Source organism: Stenella coeruleoalba, assembly GCF_951394435.1.
Source record: "Stenella coeruleoalba genome assembly, chromosome: 16".
NCBI lineage: Eukaryota > Metazoa > Chordata > Mammalia > Artiodactyla > Delphinidae > Stenella > Stenella coeruleoalba.
Genome location: NC_137162.1, coordinates 26,272,753 through 26,291,362, shown reverse-complemented (window position 1 = coordinate 26,291,362; position 18,610 = coordinate 26,272,753). Strand labels below are relative to the sequence as shown.

Sequence of the window (18,610 nt, the reverse complement as noted above, 5' to 3'; positions counted from 1 at the left end):
ATTGGCTCTCTCTCCACAAATTTGGATTCTGGAAGTCCGGGGTGATGCTCAGATCGCATCTAGTCTGGGTTAGAGAGGGAATGTCTCCCGGGCCACTCCAGCCCAAGGCCAGGCTTCAGCCTTTACTCTCACTCCCTGCTCCATGTCCCGCAGCCCCTAGGAGCAGAGACAAGTTTGAAAAGTGTGAGCTGCGATTCTAGGCAACCCACCACAGCAAACACCACCGTACACGCAGCAGCTGGGCAGGCGCTGCGGGGTAAATGGACATGCCACTCGGCCAGGGACATTCTGTCCACCACTGCCCGACACAGCGCCTGCTCCGGAGAGACCAACCTCGCTGCGCCGGACATTCTGTAAGCCCTGAGCCCCGCGCGCCGCGGACATTCCGTCCAATTCCGTGGCTGCCCCAGGTCGGGACCCATCGGGGCCCTGACACCCCAAGCAGACACACCAGACCCACCGCCTGGTCACTCGGACTACCCAACCTCGGCCTTGCAGCCCACACAGCGGCCATCTGACCCGGTCGCTGTCGGGTTCTCACAACACGGTTCCTATCCCAATTGCAAAGCAGCTGGGAAGAGAGAAGCTTGTGCGACTAACGCACCCCTGCTCCCGGTCCCTGGAGTCTGAGACCCAGCCGAGGGGTGTTGGGCACTGCCAACTGCCGCCTTGCTGGGCGCCCGCCGCCAGCTGCCCCCACTGGCCAGGGCCTCGCCAACCCCTTTGGCTCCTTGGCTGTCGGCCCCGCGCCCCCGGATTCCGGGGCGCTTTCTGGTAATGGTTTCCCGACTCTACTCCCTGCTTCGCGGAGCCCCTGTCCTGACCTCATGTCTCCGACTTCTCTTCGGATCCCTCGAGTCTTCCCCTTCTCTGTCCCCCGAGTCCTGGCGCTAAGTTTCCCTTTTTCTAAGTCCTGGCCCCAGGTCTGCAGTCCCCCCTCCCTGTCTCGACCCGTTCCCCAGGCACCGTTCTCCAGTTCAGCAGCCCTAGGTCCCGTTTTAGGGATCCTGAAGTCCGGCCATGGCCCCTCGGCCCCGTGAGCCCCTGTCCCCCGCATGGTCAAGCACTCACAGTGAGTCCCGCAGCAGGCAGACTCCCGGCAGCGGCGGCGGCGGCCGCAGTCTGGAGGGCAAGCAGGGGCCAGAGGCCGGGCACCCGGCCGGGGTGGGGGCCGCCCCCCTGCGCCCGGGCCGCCGCTCCGCTCCGGCGCTCCCGGACTCGCTGGGAGAGAGTAAGCCTCGCCGCGGACTGCCACCCCCCGCTGGCGCCCATTCACTTTATGGCAGTCCAGGGCGCCCCCAGCCCGCCGCTGCGAGCCTCGCGCGTCGGGCCCCGCCCCCTTCCAGCTGCGCTACCGGGGCTCCACCCTTTCCAGCTGTGAATTTTCTGGCCCCGCCTTCAGGGGGGTGGTCCGGCCGGCGCGCCGCCAGGAACCCCGCCCCCTAGCCAATCGGAGGCGCTCCTCAGCAACTGGACCACGCCCCTCCCACGTGGCTGAAACGGCGCTGCTGAAGAACATTTTGGCGGAACCGAGCGGGCGAGCGTAGAGTGGACCGGGTATCCCCGCGGAACCGGGGCCGGTCGGCGGCGAGGTGGGACCAGGCCGCCACACCGAGCGAACTGGAACGGTGCTGGGGGATAGGACCAGGTGGGAGGGCGCACGGGCCGGGAGAGGCCGTGGGGTTTCAGCGCTCAGACTTCGTTGCCGCTCAAGTTTCGGCGTTTTTCTCCACTTGTCGCTGTCTGTCTCTCTGCCCTTTTGTCTCTGCTCCAATCCTCCCACGTCTCGCCTTTCTTTCCTCTTTTATTTTCTCCGCCACCACTCTGCCCCTGCTGTTTGTCTCACTCCTCCCTCCCCTGCCACTTCGAAAGACTAATTTCTCTTTCTGATCCTCTTTTTCCTTTTTTCCTTGCATTTTTCTCTCTTCCTCTTCTCGGCTGCGCCCCCACCCCCCATCCCCACCCCCACCCCAGCCCTTTTTTCCTCTCCTCCAAGGAAGGTGGCTTCGTGGAGAAAGCAGAGTTTGGAGTGTGACAAACTAAAACAGTATTCTAACCCTGCCACCAGCTGCAACATCACTGAGTGACCTTGGACAAGTAACTTAACTATGACTCCCTTACTCCCCCTCCCCCCGCAAAATTAAAAGAGGTTCTAGCTGGTTCTCAGGGCTTGGGCTGGGCACTCCTCAGAGGCCTGGGCAAGTTCCCTGTCAGTCTGCACTCTTGTCTCACACAAGCTATGTTCTCCCAGCCTTACCAGGGCTACCTGCTCCTTGGTGATACCAAATTCAGTTCTGTGGGCAAGGTGTGGCCTTGGTGCTTGCAGGTTAGGGAGTTGCAAGGGATAGGACAGATGTCCCAAGCAACATGTGGAGTCAGGCTGGGTTTCTAGGGTGTCCCTGAGGGCCCTAAGCCCTATTATATAATATACTCCTAAGGTGAATCTGACCAGTCATGTCTTTGCTTAAAACCCTTCAGTGGCTCCTGTTTGCCCTCAGGATAAAGGCTAAGCTCCCTTGCGTGGCACAGCAGACTTTCGGGACCTGACCCTGTCTTAATCTCCAGTCTCCTAGTGGTTTTCTGCACACCTCTGACAGTAACATATTTCTAACCAGTCTTCATTTTGTCAACTCCTACTCATCCCCCTAAGCTCCACTCAGGCCTCATTCTCTCTGGGAAGCCTTTCCTGAATTCCCACGTTAGCCAGATGTGTAGTGTCTTGCTCCCCCAGCCCTGCTGTGTGTATCTCTATTTCCCCACCCATGATATGGAAGAGATCAGATTATGTGTTGTCCCCTATGATGCTAAGATTTAGGAGGGCAAGGACCATGTCTTCCTCATCTTTCTATTCCTAGGCATGATGTAGACACTCAGTACTAAAATCTGAGAGGGAGATGTTTTGTCTGGTAAGATGATGGAGGTTAGAAGGGGCTGGGACATTGTCATCTCTCTCCTCCTTATCTCTAACACACAATTCCATTCATACTTTTAGGTTGATTGATTTCTGGAGGTATGTAGGAGTGGAGATAGGGTAGTAGGGAGTTTTGTCCCACTTAGAAGATTTTTCAGTTGGTTATGCAGGACCTCTCAATCTGAGATGAGCCCAGGAGACCAAATCCCAGTTTTCAAATGAAGGTGGAAAATGGCTCAGAGATGGGCTAGAAAGATGTGCTATGGTGGTTGTATCCTCTGCCCCTGACTCTCGTTGGGTGAAAGAGGCAAGATCCTCAGCTGGACCCAGAGATCAGGAGCCCAACATGCAGGTACAAGAAGCTGTTAAGGAGTTCTTCAATTCTGATTTCAGGCCTGATGGTTTCTTGGTATTAGAGGATTCTAGCACGAGGATGGTCTTTGGATGTCTGGTTTTGAGACCACAGTCCTATGGGGTTAGGAATGGAGCTTCCCTGGACTTGAGTCATCCATAAATGGGAGGAAATGGGGAGAGAGTTGGTATCTTTTTTCATTGTCTCCTAGCAGTCTCTTCAGGTCTGTAGGGACACTGGGATTTATTCCAGCAGATGGGCTGGGAATTCCACCATTCAATCTGCAAGGAGAAAACTCATCCTTCTGTCCTCTTTCTACACACTCTCACTTATAGGTAATTCTAAATATCCTAGCAACCTCTATCATCTTTTGCCAGGGGAGAGGCAGCTGGGGGCAGGAGAGTGAAGACTGCGGTGGGTATCTTGCCCTCAGGCCTCTCAGCATTTCTAAGGCTTCAGGAAAGGCTGCAGTTTCCTGTCAGTGGTGATGTGGAATAACCTGTGTGATTATCTTTTTTCTAGGTAGGTAAAGAGTGTCCAAGGCTTAGGATGATGGTCAGAGCTGGGAGTCACAGTCTGATAAACTAAAGCATAAGAGGTATTGATGGGCAGTGAAAAAGAGAGCTGGACTGGGGGTGAGGACACCTAGGTTTGTTTCTCTGCTCTGTCATTAACTAGCTATACAGATGGTGGGGGCCATCTTTCCATTCTGGGATTCAATTTCCTGCTCTGTAAAATGAAAGGACCTGGATTAGATATCCAAGCTTTTTGTCACCTCCCATTGTCTCTATTTCAGGATGATAGGAATGGGGCACAAGACATAGAAACAAAGTTGGGATGGGACAGATTCATTTATGAGAAGCCAAACAGGGCAAGCAGACGCGACGGTGGGGGAAGGGAGGTTGGAATAGATTGCTCCCTCCATCCTGGAAGGAGCTCAGAACTGCCTAGAAAGGAAATGATCCCTCAAGGGTCACGGTACTGGCCCAGGTGACTTTAATAGGGAGCGGCGACGGGCTTGCGCTTAGGGGTAGTAGGGTCGTCCACTCAGGCTCTCAAAAAGGACTCCGCCCCCTTTCCAGCAAGTCGTAGCTTTCTTCCCCATAATGCCCAGCAGCCACTGCCAAACCGTGCACTGCAACCGAACTCTACCTAACTCCACCTCTCCAACTGCCCAGCGCACTTTCTCCTTTTTTATTGGTTTCTCAGTACTGTCACTCAGAGAGTCCTCATATCCGTTGGTTATTCCCTGCCTACCCTTTTCTTTCTCTTGTAATCTCGCCTCTTTAGGCACTACCCGCCTCCCGAAGCCAATTTCCTTTCTTCGATTGGATTGCTGGAATGCCACTTTTCACGATGCCAACCTATGATTGGCTGTGCGCGGCAGGGCTCGTGCAGTGACCAGGCAGCGGGCTAGACTGAGGCTAGTTACCACGTCAGTGAGCTGACAGGGAAGGTAGCCGGCTCCACCGCCCGTTCCGGCCGACTCTTCCTGACTGATTCTGCGGGCCTTGACTTCGGCCTCAACTCCCAGAAACGGGCTTCTTCCCTGCTCCCATCTGCCACCAGAGCCGGGAGAGCCGCTCGGGGACGCCTTCGGGGCCTGGGCTGGACATGAGCAGCGGCTGCCGGTCCTGGGACTAGGCCCCGCCATTTTGGATCCGCTGACAGGTCAGTGAAGTCTCTTCTTAGAGTTCCAGTGTCATGAAGGCCGCCCTGACATAGCGAGAGGGACTAAGAGGAGGAGGGCCCTTAAACTGAATGAGCCGGGGTGGGTTAAGGACGCAGGGGCAGGAACGAGACGAGGGAGAGATTGCTGTGGGAGGGAACTGGGAGAGGTGTAGGGGGCAAAGGTCAGGCCCCTGCCGCCGGAGGGACGACTTCAACTCTGGCCTTTCAACCCTTGCGGGTACCGGAATCCTCCCTGTGTTTCTAGGCTTAACTTAGCTTTCAGTTTCTCTCTTCTGGAGCTTTTTGCATCCTAAAGACTCCAGTCCTCAGAAGCTGAAAGCAAATCTGAAGAGTATTGTATCTATTTTTCAGGGTTGATTTTTAGACCTTAGATATGAGAGTCTCTCCAGATTTTGTGCAGCGCCCACTTCTGTGTGACTGCCTCATTAATTCAGCTGAACTGCTTCATTAATGATGATGAACTAATGCAACCTAGACCAGGTAGTGAGAAAAGGTGTGGAAGGACTGAGGCCAGCCTCCTGGGGACCTGGGCTAAGAGAAGGCTTTCCTTTTATGGGGCTGCTCACCTGCCAGTCTGGGACTGTATGTAAACACTGGACTTACCTTCTGAGCCTGTTTTTTCTTTTACACAATCTTTTATATTGTGTAATATTCTCTTCTGGTGTATGTTCTTGGTTGGCATTTCCTCCCCAGGTCTTCACTTGGCCTAAGGAGATGAAGTTCAGTCACAAGGAAGCCACTCTATTATGACATATTTGGACGAGAGCAGAGAGGGATTTGAATACCTGTGAAGTTGGGCCTGTTATTTTTAGTGGGTAAGAAGAGGTCATGAGAGGTGTTCAGTCAAATAAAAAGTGGTAGGGTCAGGGCTGCAGAGTGAATGATGGAACAACCCCAAAACTATAGTTTATGGCACTATGATGATCTTTGATAAACTGCTGTATTGTAAAGCTATAAAAGTCCCTCAAGGGTAAAGAATGCCTTTAAAAATGAGGAAGAGTGTAGGTACAGTGTCTTTTGATACACGACATAGAAATTTGTATGCCTTTAAATTAGGTACACAAGGCACTCCTCTGAGCCCTGTGGAGGACGCAAATGGAAAGGTCCATTTGGGGATTGCTCTGTTCAGTTTATGCGTTTCTTAAAAGCAGTAGCAATGTATGTGCACCAGTCTAGCTAGAGCATGTCAACCTAAATGCTTTTCAGCATATAGTGGACACTCAATAAGTGTTATCTGTGCCTATTTATTTTATTTTTGGCTGCACTGGGTCTTTATTGCTGCGCGTGGGCTTTTCTCTAGTTGTGGCGAGCGGGGGCTACTCTTCGTTGCAGTGCGCGGGCTTCTCATTGCGGTGGCTTCTCTTGCTGTGGAGCACAGGCTCTAGGTTCACAGGCTTCAGTAGTTGCGGCACGTGGGCTCAGTAGTTGTGGCTCGTGGGCTGTAGAGTGCAGCCTCAGTAGTTGTGGCACACGGGCTTAGTTGCTCCGCAGCATGTGGGATCTTCCTGGACCAGAGCTTGAACCCGTGTCCCCTGCATTGGCAGGCAGACTCTTTACCACTGCACCACCAGGGAAGACCCCCCTAGGATTAGTTCTAGTATGTGATCCTGACTTGTGGCCTGATTCTAGCCCTGGCAGTCAGGACTTTTGCATGGTGAGGTAGTAATAAGAAGGATCAAAACCTCATTGTGTTAGAAGGGAAAACTATCTAGGTTCTAGAGTGACTAAACTCTGCTCTCCTGAAATTGTGTGTGTGTGTGTGCGCGCGCGCGCGCACGCACGTTGGTAGGGGAGATAGCATTGTTTATATTGTTTTTTTTTTTAATTGGGGTATAGTTGCTCTACAGTGTTGTGTTAGTTTCTGCTGTACAAGGAAGTGAATCAGCTATATGTATATATTATGTATACATATATTGCCTCCCTCTATGGGCCTCCCTCCCACACCCCCATCCCACCCATCTAGGTCAAGACAGAGCACCCAGCTGAGCTCCCTGCACTGTACAGCAGGTTCCCACTAGCTATCTCTTTTACACATGGTAGTGCATATATGTCAATCCCAATCTCCCAATTCATCCCACCCCCCTTCCCCCACCCCGTGTCCACACATTCGTTCTCTACATCTGTGTCTCTATTCCTGCCTTGCAAATAGGTTCATCTGTACCATTTTTCTAGATTCCACATATATGTGTTAATATACGATATTTATTTTTCTCTTTCTGACTTACTTCACTCTGTATGATAGTCTCTAGGTCCATCCACGTCTCTGCAGATGACCCAATTTTGTTCCTTTTTTATGGCTGAGTAATATTCCATTGTATATATGTACCACATCTTCTTTATCCATTCATCTGTTTATGGACATTTAGGTTGCTGTATTGATACTTATTGATTTAAAATAAATGGGGTGGGACTTCCCTGGTGGTGCAGTGGTTGAGAATCCGCCTGCCAGTGCAGGGGACACAGGTTTGATCCCTAGTCCAGGAAGATCCCACATGCTGTGGAGCGGCTAAGCCCATGGGCCACAACTGCTGAGCCTGCGCTGTAGAGCACGCAAGCCACAGTTGCTGAGCCCATGCGCCACAACTACTGAAGCCTGCACAGTCTAGGGCCTGCGTGCCGCAACTACTGAGCCTGAGTGCTGCAACTAATGAAGCCCGTGTGCCTAGAGCCTGTGCTCCGTAACAAGAGAGGCCATACAAGAGGCCTGTGCACCGCAACGAAGAGTAGCCTCTGCTAGCCGCAACTAGAGAGAGCCCGTGCGCAGCATCGAAGACCCAACACAGCCATAAATAAATAAATAAATAAGAAAGTAAGTAAATAAATAAAATAAGTGAGGTGGAAATGGTATAGGAAACTGTTTGCATTTTAACTTGCTGATCTATATTGTAGAATTTCCAAAAAAGTAATTTAGAATGGCTAATGAAATGACATAGTCACCTCGGGAAGTATCCAGGTTTGATGGGTCTGCCTTTCTCATCTGGGTTGATATGCCCTGTTGAGCCCTGTTGAGTTGATAATGCTTTGCATAATAGGCAGTCTAGTCTTTGGGTTGATAGTGTGACCAGTTCAGCATCTTTTCAGTTGGGCCTGGAGGTTAAGTCAGGCAACAAGATTTTACCTTTTCTTACTTTAAAAAGTCATTTTCTGGATAGGAATAGTTCTTTACTCCCAGCCCCCATCCCAGATCAGAAAATTTGTTTTTCCTTCAAGACTTGTATTTAAGCTTTTTTTTTTTTTTTTTCTTCAGCTTCTTTTTAAAGGTGGTGGTAGACAGTATGTTCTAACCTTGACATTGATGCTCATTGGCACAGTCGGAACTCAGGTTGTAGGCACATCTCCTCATGAGTAGCTGGGCACCAATCCCAGTTGAACTCGAAGTTCTCAGAGTTACACTACTAGTTCACTTCCCCGTGTTCCAGAAGGCAGAATGACTGCTACTTTTAGATAATAACTTCATTGATAGGGTACTTAGACTGGCTAGTGTGAGCAGCTGGAGAGGAAAAAGACACAGCTCCTGCTTTTGAGGAGACCCATTGTATTTATACAGTACTCACTGGAAGGATCAGCCTAGTCTTTTTACACCACTTCGGTTGATTGATCACAGTCTGTCCCTGTGGTTCAAGGTGACTAATTAGAGTGATTCTGCTGTTGGGGTAATTGTGGGGTTGAGTTGAAGGGAGAAAGGGAGGTTCATTTTATCTCTGGCTGGAAGAGCTTTGTAAATGTAATTGGCAGGTGTTCAGTTTTTATTGTTCCTCTTTTTCTGTATTTCAGTGTGTTCCACAGCAGTTGTTTAAATTAAATGAAAATGTAGTAGGGCACTGTGGTGATTTGGGGCCCCAGTTGCAGTGGATGTGATCATGGAAGTAATGATTTGTTGCCATCATGTAAATAAAGCAGGGATTACAAGCTCAAATGCCTGAGTATCAGGCAGGTAATGTAAATGAGGGAAGTGAGCCAGGAGGGAATGTATTAGGATGTACTAGTGACTGTAGTGTACTGGAATGTGGGCACAGTATGACCATTCTTCCTATTTTTCAAGAGAAACTGGGAATTCAGATCATTGTGTTTTAAACTGTTGGCAACTAGTTAAATTATTTAAAAACCTTTTACAGGAGGAAAAATGTATGTCTGTGGACTAGATTCTGCCTGATGACAGTGGAGGATGACCCCTGATATACAAAACGGGCAGGCCTTATGAGACTTAATCACTGCAATTCTCTACGTACAATCATACAGACTCACTTTGTTTTTCCTTTTTATTTATTTATTTATTTATTTTTGGCTGCGTTGGGTCTTTGTTGCTGCATGCGGGCTTTCTCTAGTTGCGGCGAGTGGGAGGCTACTCTGCGTTGCAGTGTGCGGGCTTCTCATTGTGGAGCATGGGCTCTAGGTGTACGGGCTTCAGTAGTTGTGACATGCGGGCTCAGTAGTTGTGGCTTGCGGACTCTAGAGCACAGGCTTAGTAGTTGTGGTGCATGGGCTTAGTTGCTCCGTGCCATGTGGGATCTTCCTGGACCAGGGCTCGAACTTGTGTCCCCTGCATTGGCAGGCGGATTCTTAACCACTGCACCACCAGGGAAGCCCGCAGGCGGATTCTTAACCACTGTGCCACCAAGGAAATCCTCCAGACTCACTTTTTTTTTTTTTAAAGAACGATATGGGGGGGTTCTTTTTATTTATTTTTTTATTTGGCCGTGTTGGGTCTTAGTTGCAGCATGCAGGATCTTTCGTTGCGGCACGCAGGCTCTTCGCTGTGTGCAGGCTTCTCTCTAGTTTTGGCATGTAGGCTGCAGAGTGCACACGCTCAGTAGTTGCAGTGCACGGGCTCTCTAATTGTGGCGCATGGGCTCTCCAGTTGTGGCACGCAGGCTCTAGAGCACACGGGCTTAGTTGCCCCACAGCATGTGGGATCTTAGTTCCCCGACCAGGAATCGAACCCACGTTCCCTGCATTGGAAGGCGGATTCTTAACCACTGGGCCATGAGGGAAGTCCCAGGCTCACTTTTTTTTTTAATAGATTTATTTATTTATTTATGGCTGCTTTGGGTCTTCATTGCTGCCCCCGGGCTTTCTCTAGTTGCAGTGAGCGGGAACTGCTCTTCTTTGCAGTGTGTGGGCTTCTCATTGCGGTGGCCTCTCTTGTTGCAGAGCACGGGCTCTAGGCACACAGGCTTCAATAGTTGTGGTGCATGGGCTCAGTAGTTGTGGCTCGTGGGCTCTAGAGCATAGGCTAAGTAGTTGTGGCACATGGGCTTAGTTGCTCTGAGGCATGTGGGATCTTTCCGGACCAGGACTTGAACCCGTGTCCCCTGCATTGGCAGGCGGATTCTTAACCACTGAGCCACCAGGGAAGCCCACCAGGCTCACTTTTTAATCTTTGTCGTACTCAGCCAACTTTCACCATTAGTTGTCATGTTCGGTGCCCTGAGTGGTTAAAAGATGAGTGGGGGAAAGAAGTCTTGTTTCATTTTTCATCTCCAAGCTGGCAGAAGGGGCATCTTAGGACAACTTTGAGCTTATCTCAGTAGCTCACCTTGCATATAATTCTTGGGATAACCTCAGAATCTCCATAGAGGGAGGAGGGGGAATGGCAGAGTTGAGGTACACTGGTCACCTGATTATCAGGTTGGGAGGATTTTCCAGTTGTATCCTGTCAGGGCACCAGCTTTTTTCTTGGTTTGATTTTCTCTTACCTCCACCCTTTGAGTAAATTTCTTGAGTCTAGCAAGTTGTTTACTAGTTTAGTAATTTTGGGTCACTCTCAACAAAACACAGAACTATGGCGCGTTCCTTGGCTAGCTCTGGAAACCTTAAAAACTCTGTGTCTTTGGTGCTTCTCCGGGATGTTTGAGAGATCGAGTGAAAATAAACCTCAGAAGGGCCAGCTGATGGTTGTTCAGCTCCCTGGTACCTTCTTTCCTCTCAGAAAGCCCATCAGGGTTTTCGTGGTTTACATAGCTCTGTATTAGACATCAAAGCACCATGAAAAAGAAAAAAAACCTGAGTCTTTGCCTTTGGAGAATCTAATTTCTAATTGAATAAGAACAACTTTTAAGCAATGAAGAAAAAAAATAACTTAATGGTCTACTAATAATCTATTTAGTATATGTGCTGCCGAAGCGAGCACTAATAATCTATTTAGAACCAAAGAAAATAAGACACATATATACATATGGGAAGAATGGACAATTACATAAAGAATTGTATATTTCACAGAAGAAATGTGAACATGCAAATAGCATATGAGAAGACTTCAGGAAGATACATGTGAAAACAGAAGCATTATGATTTGACTGGTGGATAAATGTGGGTTCTTTTTGTCCATAGAGTGCCTAATATGGAAGATTTGTAACTTCTAGTACAGAAACAAACATGGGATACAGAAAGAAGGTTTGCCTGCCTGGCGTAGAGTCCTTGTCTTCTATGAAGTAATTGTTCTCACAAGAGGTGGATGTGAGCTGTACCAATACTGAAGAGTCAGTCTTGATATTCTTTCAGTTATTCATTTGTTCATTCAGTATTTATCATTTTTCTTACTATATGTTAGGCATTGAGGATAAAAAGGTGATAAATTATGGTCTCTTTCTGAGAGGCTCATAGACTCATGGGAGAGAGAGATTAAATAAATAATTATAAATGAGTATAAGATATGTTTAAATAGAGGTATGTCCTGTGCCATGGGGTGACAAAAAAGGAGTACTAATACTCTCTGGGGGAGTGGGTTAGCCAGGGAAGACTTAACAGAGCAGGCATTATCATAATAACAGCCAACCTTTTTTTGGGTTTTAATATTCCTAATAGCATGCCAGGCCTTACAACAAATGGGTGAGGAGGTACTATCTCCATTATGCAATGCAGAACTGTAAACTGGGAATCAGAGAGGCTAAGAAACTTGGTTAAGATCGTACAGGTAATAACAGTCAGGAATACCACTGTGGTATTCTGATTCTCTCATTGACTTTTGGATGGAATGAGTAAGGGTTAGGGTTTATACAGCATATAAGGGACATCAGTGTCCCCAACCCAGCTTAAAAACAGAACATTACCAAAACTGGGGCAGCGGGTATGCCCTTCCCTATTAGTCACGTCTCCCCTCCCTTAGCCAACTGTTGTAAATTTTTTGTTCATTTCCCTGGGGTATAGTCTTAGCAGTGGAATTGCTGAGGTATAGCATATGAACTTCTTCAGCTTTGCAAGATAATGCCAAATTGTTATCCAAATGAGTTGTATCAATTTACAGACTCAACAGCCACTTGGTCTGTATTTTTACCAACTTTTGGTATTGTCAAATTAAAATTTTGTGCTATTTTGGAGGTGTAAAATGGTTTCTCATTAATAATCTTATTTTGTAATTTTATTGACTATTAATGAAGCTCATAGTCTTTGCGTATATATATTTACTGTTTGTATTTTCCTTATTCTGTGAAATGCCTGTTCATGTCTGTTGCCAGTTTTGGGGAGGGTTTATATGTCTATCCTTATAGTTTTGTAGCAGTTATATTATGGATATTGCTTCTTTTTTTTTTAAATTTTTATTGGATTATAGTTGCTTTACAATACTGTGTTAGTTTCTACTGTACAGCAAAGTGAATTAGCTATACGTATACATATATCCCCTCTTTTTTTGGATTTCCTTACCATTTAGGTCACCACAGAGCATTGATAGAGTTCTCTGTACTATGTAGTAGGTTGCCAGAAGTTATCTATTTGATACATAGTATCAATAGTGTATATATGTCAATCCCAATCTCCCAGCTCATCCCCCCACCCCCACCCCAGCCCCTTTCCCACTTTGTATCCATACGTTTTTTTCTGTGTCTGTGTCTCTATTTCTGCTTTGTAAATAAGATCGTCTATACCATTTTTTTTCAGATTCCATATATATGCGTTAATATGTTATTCGTTTTTCTCTTTCTGACTTACTTCACTCTCTATGACAGTCTCTAGGTCCATCCATGTCTCTACAAATGACCCAATTTCGTTCCTTTTTATGGCTGAGTAATATTCTGTTGTATATATGTACCACATCTTCTTTATCCATTCTTCTTTGCTTCTTTATTATATGTGTTACATATATTTTCTCCCAGTTTGTGATTTATCTTTTCCTCTTTTTTATGGTGTCTTTTGAATAAATGTCTTTAATTTTAACATGATTTAATTTACCAGTTTTTTTTTTATGGGTTCTGCTTTTTGTTTCCTATTTAGGTACGTCTCCCCTATGCTGAAATTATAAAAATATTCTCATATATTTTTTTGGCCACGCCACGTGGCTTGTGGGATCTCAGTTCCCCAACCAGGGATTAAACCTGAGCCACGGCAGTGAAAGCGCTAAATCCTAACCACTAGACCACCAGGGAACACCCTCTTATATTCTAAAAGTTTTCAGGTTTTGCTTTTTTACATTTAAGTCTTTAACTCATTCTAAAGAGAATTTTTGGTATTCCATGAAGGATCCAATTTATTGTTTCTGTTTCTCCTGCTTTTGTTTAGATCTAGAGGGAGTTGCCAGTTGCAGAATGCAGCAAAGCACCATTGTAATCCTATAGGCCCAGCTTTAAACAGATCGTGCTTTCAAAGAATATATGTTGCTCGCAGTCTCTGAGCAGATAAACCACTAGCTTATTTGGCTGGGGGATATTCGTTGGTGTGTATTTGGTCATTCCTTCTCATATTATTTCTGATAAAAGGTAAACCTTAAGTTCTTTTCTACCATACTCGTGAGGTCTCTGCCGGCCTTTGTGACCTTACGGCAAGGGGTTCTAGGCCATTGGCTACCAGACAGCAAGTGGTTCATTGGAGCTTCCCATTTGAGCATCAAGGGCAAATTCCCTTGGGAGATTCTTGGGTGAGGAGACATGCTCAGGCTTGGAGGGAGATTAGGCAACTCTGCATAGTCCTTGAAAATAATTCCTCTTTATTCCTGAGATGTTTCTTTTTTACTAAGAAACTTAAGACAGTGATTTTTTGCTTAGATCTTTGCTATCTTAGAAAATTGTTAGCTTCTGATGCCTAATGAATTTTGATTGAGTGTTAGGTTGATTATTTCAGTTGGTATCCCAGTTCAAAATTTATTTCCTCCAGAAAGCCTTCCAAATAGCATGTAGATCCTATTAGATCTCAGTTAAGTCCTGTTGACACTTTTGTTTGCAATTTGTAGTGTAGTGTTTGTTATTTACTTGTTGCTGTGTTGTTCTCAGTATAGGTGTTTTCTGTCATTCTCTTAGTTCTTTAAAAGAGAAATTAAACGGACTTCCCCAGTGGTCCAGTGGTTAAGACTCTGCACTTCCACTGCAGGGGGCGCGGGTTTGATCCCTGGTTGGGAAACTAAGATCCCACATGCCGCGCAGCACAGCCAAAAAAAAAAAAGAGAGAGAAATTAAATATTCTTATTTTATAGTGGCCCCCTCCAGGCCCCCCAAAATATTTTTTACAATGATAGGTAGTCTGTATATGTACTATATATATTGAAAGCCCTCCATGATATGCTCCCCCTACAACTTGCTTTTCTAGCTTTACATGCTGTTATTCTCCTAGGAATAATGTTCCAACAAGTCTGGAATAATCATGACCCCCTAAATACATATTGCATTTTCCTACCAATAAGCCTTTACTCTTGCCATTCTCTCCTTGTGTTTTTGACTGTTTGAATCCTGTCTTTCATTTGCCTTTTCAGGGTCCTCTGCCAGAAATAATTTTCTTTGCTTCACTACTGTGACACTGTGTATCACTTATGTATTGGAGATATGTATGGGTTTGTGTGTAGATGTATGTGTTTAATCTACTAGATTATAAATTCCTTGTGGGTGGGTAGGGACAATTCTGTATGACTCTGTCTAGCATTTTGCTTAGCGTGTGCTAAGTAATATCTGGTTGACTGAAATAAATGTTTGTTAGTTAATTAACTTTGATTGCTGCTCTTAATCATTTATACATGGAATAATACAACTACTTTTCTGTAGCGCCTACTCATTAAAAAAATCTGTTAATTAAAATTTAAAAATAAGTAATATATGTATGTGACACAGAATTCAAAAAGTACAAAAGAATATGTAGAGAAAAATAAGTCTTCCTCTCACCACTGTTCCCCAGTTCCTTTCTCTGGAGGCAACCTCTGTTAGGAGTTTTCTTTCTTTTTTTTTTTTTTAAATTAATTAATTAATTTTTGGCTGCGTTGGATCTTCATTGCTGCACGGGCTTTCTCTAGTTGCAGTGAGCAGGGGCTGCTCTTTGTTGCGGTGCGCGGGCTTCTCATTGCGGTGGCTTCTCTTGCTGCGGAACACAGGCTCTAGGCGTGCGGGCTTCAGTAGTTGTGGCATGTGGCTCAGTAGTTGTGGCGCACGGGCTTAGTTGCTCCATGGCATGTGGGATCTTTCCAGACCAGGGCTCGAACCCCCCCTGCAATGTGTCCCCTGCAATGGTAGGTGGACTCCCAACCTCTGTGCCACCAGGGAAGTCCCTTAACATCTTTATTGGAGTATAACTGCTTTACAACGGTGTGTTAGTTCCTGCTTTATAACAAAGTGAATCAGCTACACATATACATATATCCCCATATCTCCTCCCTCTTGCGTCTCTCTCCCACCCTCCCTATCCCACCCCTCTAGGTGGTCACAAAGCACTGAACTGATCTCCTTGTGCTATGTGGCTGCTTCCCACTAGCTACCTATTTTACATTTGGTAGTATATATAAGTCCATGCCACTCTCTCACTTTGTCCCAGCTTACCCTTCCCCCTCCCTGTGTTATTAGGAGTTTCTTAAAAAAAACCTTCCAGGAACTTCCCTGGTGGTCCAGTGGTTAAGAATCTGCCTTCCAATGCAGGGGACATGGGTTTGATCCCCGGTTGGGGAACTAGGATCCCACACGCCACAGGGCAGCTAAGCCTGCGTGCCTTAACTGCTGAGCCTGCACACCTCAACTAGAGAGCCTGTGTGCCGCAAACTACAGAGCCCACGTGCTCTAGAGCCTGCGTGTCACAACTAGAGAGAAGCCTGCACGCCACAACAAAAGATCATGCATGCTGCAACGAAGATTCTGCGTGCCGCAACTAAGACCCGATGCAGCCAAAATAAATATATAAAAATAAATAAATAAAATAAAATGTAACGTGTATTAAAAAAAATCCAGAGATCTAGAGCATATTCATCTTGCCTAAATAATTTAAGGAAGGAGAGATACTAGAGATTTTATCTTTTCTTTTCTGATACTTTTTTTATTTTTTGGTGGTACGAAGGCCTCTTACTGTTGTGGCCTCTCCCGTTGCGGAGCACAGGCTCCAGACGCGCAGGCTCAGCGGCCATGGCTCATGGGCGTCAGCTGCTCCGCGTTATGTGGGATCTTCCCGGACCAGGGCACGAGCCTGTGTCCCCTGCATTGGCAGGCGGACTCTCAACCACTGCGCCACCAGGGAAGCCCCTGATACTCTATTTTTGAATTTGTTTATCTTTCTTACACTTCTTGGTTCTCCTCCTCTTCATTGTGGTATGTTCTCATCATTGAATCTTATCTATTCATTGAAGAGAACATTGTTGTGTGTCTAGAGCATTTAGTCTTCTGAGAGTAACCTAGTTGTTTCTTTAAATTGTCTTTAAAATAAGTGTTGTCTTTTGTTGGGTTCCCTTGTGGATTGGGAGAGGTGTTATGGGCCTGGACAAAATTTGTACTAGTTCTTTTTTCCTTTATCATAGTGGTTTTCATTCTTCTCACTTTCTTGTGTAAAAAATATGCAAATAGAGCTACTTTCAGGGTGCTTTTCTTCCCTCCATGTCTCTGGCTCAGTTTTCTTTTAGATCCTACTGAACTCTGTAAATGCCTCAAGGGCAGAAATTGTATCTCATTTCTTTCATAATTATTAATTTTTAATTATATTGATGGTACAGTAATATGTTCTCCTTGTAAAAAATTAAAATATAGATAAGGCTAAGTATCCTCTGATTACACCCTGATTTCATAGTACCTTCTCTAGAGATGACTATGATGGTTGAGTTTGGGGTACATCTGCCCAGACCTTTTATTCTGTGTTATATATCTCTTTATATGCCTGTACAAAATACATTACGTATACTTAACAACATAGATGACTCACAAACATAATGTTTCAAGGGAAAAAGGCAAATTGCAGAAGAATACATACAAAATGATATTAATTATACAAAATATAAAAATATGCAGAATGATACATATTGTCTAGAGATACATATCAATGAAGTAAAAGTATAAAGCAACATAAAAGTTTAATAAACATCAGATTAAGAGTAGTGGGACCAGGGCTTCTCTGGTGGCACAGTGGTGAAGAATCCGCCTGCCAATGCAGGGGACACAGGTTCAAGCCCTGGTCCGGGAGGATCCCACATGCTGCAGAGCAACTAAGCCTGTGCGCCACAACTATGAGCCTGCGTTCTAGAGCCTGTGAGCCGCAACTACTGAGCCCGAGTGCCACAACTACTGAAACTCGCGTGCCTAGAGCCCGTGCTCTGCAACAAGAGAAGCTACCCAATGAGAAGCCCGCACACCATAACAAAGAGTAGGCCCCACTCGCCGTAACTAGAGAAAAGCCCGTGTGCAGCGACAAAGACCCAACGCAGCCAAAAATAATAAATAAATAAATAAGTAAGTAAATAAATTTATAAAGAAAAGAATAGTGGGACCTATAGATGAAAGAGAGAAGGATGTAATTAGGGAGGACACACAGAGACTTCAGTTGTACTGTTCTTAATCTGGATACTGGTTGTTATATTCTCTTTATATCTTACTGTATGTTAAATACGGTATATTTTTGAAAACAAAAATCTAGTATTTTATGTAAGGTCGGTTGGTTGGTTGGTTTTTACATAGTTGGCAACATACAGTCATGCATTACAATTTTTTTTTCATTCCAGAGTATGCCTGAAGCTCTTTCCATGTCTTATTTGCTTTGTATCCTTAGCACTCTGAAAGATGCCTTATGCATAGTAGGTGCTTATTAAGTAAATATTTTTGGAATTCCTTTCCTTACTCTGTTAGCCTTACTTTTTTAATTTTCCTTGAGCCTGATATAAATGTTTGTCTAACTGTATGTCTCCCCTACTCTGCTTTCTATCCCTTTCGTTTTTTAAAATTTTGTCTTTTCTCAGGAGGATTTCTAAACAATGGGAAGTGATTAGGTTGATTTTACATGTTCCTAGGGTTTTCTCTATGCCAAGAAGAGTCTACCTTACAGTCTGCTTATTAGCGATTTCCTGCTATAAGCAAGTGAACTTGACTTTTCAGAACTTTTCAAAGGTTGCATCACTGCCACTGTCCAATTTTCTGGAGCTGACTTGGCAGAATGGATGCAGTCTATAAATTGACATTGTAACTGTGGTTCCAGACCAGGGCTATTTTTCTAACAGCCTTCATTCTTTTCTTTTAACTTAAACCTTCATTGTTTATTGAGTTGATAAAAAAGGAAGAACAAAAGGAAGATCTGAAATATTTCTTTAACAAACTAGCAACATGGATGTATCTGCATATCTGTATGATTCGTAGGAGAGATTTGGGGGACAATTGACTTTGAAGAATTTGACATGCTTGTTAGAGGTTGTTGAGGTGCCTTTGAAAAGTTTCTGGTGTGATGCTTTTTGAGTTGTATCTTGAACTTGCAGAGACCTCTAGAAGAGCCAGGTAGTTGGATTC

The 18,610-nt window shown here is 45.6% G+C and overlaps 1 protein-coding gene across 5 annotated transcripts in view; it reads left to right on the top strand.

Moving 5' to 3' along the window:
- The first annotated feature begins 4,701 nt into the window (after positions 1–4,701).
- Positions 4,702–18,610, top strand: part of GBF1 (golgi brefeldin A resistant guanine nucleotide exchange factor 1) — a 122,191-nt gene continuing 108,282 nt past the window's right edge. For all 5 annotated transcript variants that reach the window (XM_079899562.1, XM_079899560.1, XM_079899561.1 and 2 more), the window contains exon 1: positions 4,702–4,934. The gene's annotated coding sequence lies outside the window, so the exon portion shown is untranslated. The remainder of the gene's footprint in view (positions 4,935–18,610) is intronic.